Genomic DNA, 5,792 nt, shown 5'->3' with positions numbered 1-5,792 from the left:
CAGAGGAAATACATGCCTGGGATCCTACTAAACTGAGAAACAGGAAGAAACATAAGTACAGCTGTAATGAGTTTATTCATATTTTTGCAGGCAAAAAATCTAGAAGAAAGTTGCTTTTAAAATTTTTAGCAATTGTTAGATCAAAAAATAAAATGTTATTTTTATTTTCATGTGAAGTCAGTCCTTGTGTACTTAGCAGTGCTTAGGGCCAATGAAGACATTAATTGGGCCCAAGGAGTGTTGCACATGAATATTATACATATATGACTGAGGAGTTGTCATATATGAATGGGAAATAATTGTGATGCTGATGAGATGCTTCTCCAAGAGGTAAGACTAAATCTGTAGCCTAATCATTGGTGCTCTATCTTGTCTAGCGGAAAACGACAGTCCAATTGGTTGGTCCGTTGGTCGACAAAAAGCTACCCAGTAACCACTAGGTCCCAGGCACCGGGGTAGGTGCTGGAATAAAGCAAGAACGGGGCAACATCCTTGCCCCCCGGGGGTGGGGAGGGAGGAACAGACAAATACCAGAGACTGAGACACATGCCAACTGAGCTATCAAAAGACGCGTGCTCCTTGGAAGAAAAGCTCTGACCAGCCTAGACAGCATATTAAAAAGCAGAGACATTACTTTGTCAACAAAGGTCCATCTAGTCAAAGCTACAGTTTTTCCGGTAGTCATTTATGGATATGAGCTGGACTAGAAAGAAAGCTGAGCACCAAAGAATTGATGCTTTTGAACTGTGGTGTTGGAGAAGACTCTTGAGAGTCCCTTGGACTGCAGAGAGATCCAACCAGTCAATCCTAAGGGAGATCAGTCCTGAATATTCATTGGAAAGACTGATGCTGAAGCTGAAACTCCAATACTTTGGCCACCTGATGCAAAGAACCAGGTCATTGGAAAAGACCCTGATGAGAAAGGAGATGAGAAGTAGAGGAAAAGAATAGGCAGGGGAAAGGTAAGAAGATTGGATTCTGTTCCAAGTACAATTATTTATACTTATTTACATGACCACCTGATGCAAAAACTGACTCATTGGAAAAGACCCTGATGCTGGGAAAGATTGAAGGGCAGGAGGAGAAGGGGACGCCAGAGGAAGAGATGGTTGGATGGCATCACCGATTCAATGGACATGTGTTTAAGCAAGCTCCAGGAGCTGGTGATGGACAGGGAAACCTGGCGTGCTGCAGTCCATGGGGTCGCAAAAAGTCAGACATGACTAAGCGACTGACCTTGACACATACACCTTGATAGACATGAAGGTTACAGGTCAGCAGGGAGCCTAGAGGATGGTGAGTCTGAGAACAGCAATTGGGCAGGTGTAGTCTGACCTCTCAGGGAGGCAGGAAGGGGCCTTGGCCACTAGTCATTTGATGACTGACTCCCCAGGTCTCCTCAGTGATGGAGGAAAGCCCCAGGGACTGAACAGGGCAGGGACGGGCAGTGCTAGGGAAGTCCTGAGAGTCAGAGCCATGAATCAGAGATGAATTTCACACTGCGGGAGGAAACTGGACTTGACATGGGACAAAGTGCACAGGAAGATGATGGTTGGTCACCAGGAAAAGAGTTGAAGGTATGATCTTGGCCTTATTGGCTGCCGGGCTTATGGGGATGTGGTCTGATTCAAAAGCTCTTACCAAGGTGTGGATGAGACATGCGGAAACCAAGAGATGTTGGGGTGATTGTGCCATGGGTCAGTGGAGCTGTAACCTCCCTAAGTCCTAATTGAAGGGGAGGGAAGTGAATACTGAAACCAGGGAGGGGGAAAGTAGAGATGAGAAGGCTGTCCCGAGAGAGACTGAAGGGCATAACTAGCCTGGGTCCTTCTCTCAGGGAGGCCACAGGGATTAAATACTGTGACCTTTTCCCCCCCGACCTCCAGTCTTCTGTTAGCTCCCATTGGCTGAACCCAACGAGAAGTCAGAGAAAAAAGAGCAGGATCCGAGGAGTGAATGAAGATATGGAACCCAGTGTGACCAGTAGGACACAGGCAGCCCTGATACTGGAAAGAAACCTTCCACCAAAAACAAGAGACTGGCTAGCTTCCTGAAGGAAGAGGAACTAGGAACAAGCATGGCTCCAGCCCCTGTTGTGATTCTTCTTCCTTGCTGATCTAACTGCATCAGGTACCATAACCTTCCTCTAGGGATCTCTCTATGTCTCCCATCCCCACTGTCACTGCCTCTGGCCACCACCTTCCCTTGCATTTCTCCAAGTTTCCTGCTTGGTCTTCCTGCCTTAGCCCCTATCCAGTCCCCTCTTCACCTGGCAACCAAATCTTTCTAATGTACTGATCTGAGCATGCCATTTCCTTTGCTAAAACCACCTCACCAACATAAAGTCCGAACATCTTACCATGACTTATGAGGCTCTATCATGATCTGGCTCTGGTTTACATGTCTAACCTCATTTCTTGCCGGTTCTACTTTTCCATCTTCCCTCAGCCAAACTTTCCTTCCTAAATCTAGCACGCTATCTGTCCAGCCATACAGAACTGCTTTCTAATCTCTAATCCCAGGGCCTTTGCACATGCTGTTTCTTCTCCTGAAAGCCAGGAAGTCAATTTTAACCCAACTTTTGCTTATTCCTCATTACTTCATTCCAGCTGCCCTTGGCAAGGGTTCAGCGCCTCTCCTGTGTGCTCCTATAGCACTATGGCCCTGCACAAATTGTAGCATTTATTTTAAAAGTTAATTCAAGAGATATTTACTGAATACCTGTCATACATCAAACCCTTACCATCCCAGAATGATGAGTAAAGACTCATGCTGTTCTTTCTGCTTGCCATGTTCTTTTTTAAAAATTCTTCGTTTGACCAACTCTTTTTTAAAAGTTATTTATTTATTTTATTTTTGGTCGCTCTGAGTCTGTTGCTGTGCATGGGGTCTCTCTAATTGCAGTGAGCAGGGGCTGGTCTTCGTTGCGGTGTGTGGGCTTCTCATTGTGGAGGCTTCTCTCGTTGCGGAGCACAGGCTTCAGGCACATGGTCTTCGGTAGTTGCAGCCCGCGGGCTCCAGGAGCTGTGGTACACTGGCTTAGTTGCTCCACAGCGTGTGGAATCTTCCTGGACCAGGGGTTGAACCTATGTTTCCTGCCTGGCAGGCAGATTCCTGTCTACTGTCCCACCAGGGAAGTCCATCTGAACCACTCCTAACCTTTGGGTCTCAGCTAAAATATTTCCTATGAAAACTTTGCTTCCTTATTGTCTCTCACAGCATGCTGTGTGATTTAGCTTCCTTGACAGTGCTGTCTCCCTCTCCACACCCAGGAAGATGCCGTATCTGCTCCATCGCCCACCGTGCGCCTGCCCAGCCCTAGCTCTGAACCGGGTACTCAGTGGGCATTGGTCACACACATGTGGAGCAAGGGAAGGCAACTGTGCTCTCTCATCAGACTATGAAAGGGAGTAAACCATGACTGGATGCTCCAGGGATGTCTGTGGGACCCGAAACTTAAGACAATTTGAAGGACCCTCTTTAAGAAAAATAAAAAATTACAAATCCAAAATTGGGTGTGAAAGTGGATATTTGCTTAGATTGAGAAAAATGACAACAAACTGTAGGACTCTTTTTTTTTTTTTTGGTTGTCAAATGATCCTTTATTTTTCTTTTTCCTTTGCAGTTCTTAACTAGCGGGGCACTCCACTGTGCCACTGTTGATATCATCTATGATGTCGTGAGGGTGGTGGCCTACGGACTGGGTGGTCCCCAGGATCTCTTTAATGGTTCCAGAAAGTTCTCTAGCTAGAGACCGATGCCACATCTGCCGGGCAGTGTTGATGATCTCATCAAAAGTGATGTTTCCACTGTGCTTAATGTTTTTCTGCTTCTTTCTGTCCCTTGGTGGTTCCTTGAGGGCTTTGATGATCAGGGCAGAAGCAGAAGGTACCACCTGAATCTGGGCTTGTCTGTTCTGAATGGTCAGTTTCACTGTAATCCTCAGACCCTTCCAATCACCAGTTGCCTTGGCGATGTCATCACCGACTTTTTTTGGAGACAGACCCAGAGGGCCGATCTTGGGGGCCAGGGCAGACGTGGCACCGACTTCCCCACCGGTGCACCTCAGGTACACGACATTGATCTCGTTGGGGTCGAATTTAGGCGGCATGGTGGAGGCAGCTGGTGTCGGATGAACCTGGATTTGGGACGACCGAAGAAAGTTGCACCTTTGCCTCCTCCCAGCTGAAAGCTGAAAGCTGTAGGACTCTTGAAGTTGAAATATTTCACAAATATCACAAGATACGGAAAAGTAATACAATGTTTTTATTAATTGCCTAGCACACTGCTGCAATACTTTTCTTCCTCTGCAGTTTTTGTTTGAATACTCTTTTCTCACCTCTTTATATAACAACAGTTTTGTCATCTTTTCTATATAGAAAAAGGAAAGTGAATTAAGTCTTTCCTCCAGCATAATAAAAATAAGATTTATTGTTGATGATTGGGATGCATAAAACATGTGACTTCACAACCAGACATACTGGCTGTTTGTAGGGCTGCTACAGTTTACAAACATATTCTGATAAGTCCTATTTGGCATAATTGTCACCAAAAAAGAAAAAAGGTATAGGATAGAATTGCATCACTGTATTATTACTGAATATTCCTAGTATATATGACTTGGTGTCTGTGAGAACTGAATCCTGCATTTAGAATTTTACACATAGAAGATTTTCCCATAGACTAGCTTTTGGCTCTGTACAATTCAAATCTTGTTTCTCCTCCACTACCCACATACTTCCACTGCCAGTTTCTGTAGGATGTATTCAAATCTGATACGAACTCTGGCCCTGCTCCTTAGTGCCACATGCCAGAGGAGAAGATACCATGGGCAATAGGAGGGTTCCTGGCAGCTACTTCCACACTGAGATGGCTACAGAAGTTTATTTAAAAAGTGACTGCAGGACTTCCCTGGTGGTCCAGTGGTAAAGAGTCTGCCTGCCAGTGCTAGAGACACGGGTATGATTCCTGATCTGGGAAGATCCCACATGTCGAGGAACAACTAAGCACCTGCGCCCCAACGACAGAGCCCACGCTCCACAGCAAGAGAAGCCACTGCAACGAGAAGCTCACGCGCTAGAACGAGAGAGCAGCCCCAGCTCCCCGCAGCTGGAGAGAGCCCACGAGCAGCATGAAGACCCAGTGCAGCCAAAAAAATCATAGCAAAGAAATAACGTTTTTAAAAAGTGACTGCAAACCACCTAATACACCCCCGCAGAATGCAAACCTAATCGTATCCCCTACTTACTTGCCCTTGGCCAGATTCCGTCAATGCCACTTCGTTGATGCTCTACCCTGGGGGAAGTGTGACAGAGTCTAAGCAGAAAGAGACCGCATTCCTAACTGAGTGTGGTTAAACTAACTTACTTTTTCAAAGTTGACCAAAACATGAACAGCATTGCTAGCATCCCTTTCAGGACTTGTGCTGATGGGACGCCCTAAAGCTTAAGCTTCCTTCATGTCATGGTAAGTTTGTATCTTGGTTGTTATTGCATGTTGCCCCGGCACCTCTCCTGGCCCAGAGTACAGTGGTCCCCCTAATCTTTTTGTTTTCTACAGTTTCAGTTACCCTGTAGTCAGCCATGTCAGAAAACATCAAATGGGAAATTTCAGAAATAACAATTCATAAGTTTAAAATTACATGCTATTCTTAGTAGCCGAAGAATTGATGCTTTTGAACTGTGGTGTTGGAGAAGAGTCTTGAGAGTCCCTTGGTCTGCAAGGAGATCCAACCAGTCCATCCTAAAGGAAATCAAACTTGAACATCCATTGGAAGGACTGATGCTGAAGCT

At 45.7% G+C, this 5,792-nt stretch overlaps 1 pseudogene; it reads right to left on the bottom strand.

The window, feature by feature from the left end:
• Window positions 1-3,571: 3,571 nt before the first annotated feature.
• On the bottom strand, window positions 3,572-4,129 carry LOC113890473 (annotated as a pseudogene).
• Between the last annotated feature and the right edge of the window lie 1,663 nt (window positions 4,130-5,792).

Source organism: Bos indicus x Bos taurus, chromosome 3 (assembly GCF_003369695.1).
Source record: "Bos indicus x Bos taurus breed Angus x Brahman F1 hybrid chromosome 3, Bos_hybrid_MaternalHap_v2.0, whole genome shotgun sequence".
Classification (NCBI taxonomy): Eukaryota; Metazoa; Chordata; class Mammalia; order Artiodactyla; family Bovidae; genus Bos; species Bos indicus x Bos taurus.
Note: the sequence above shows the minus strand (reverse complement) of the source record. Positions and strands in the feature narration are given on the sequence as shown.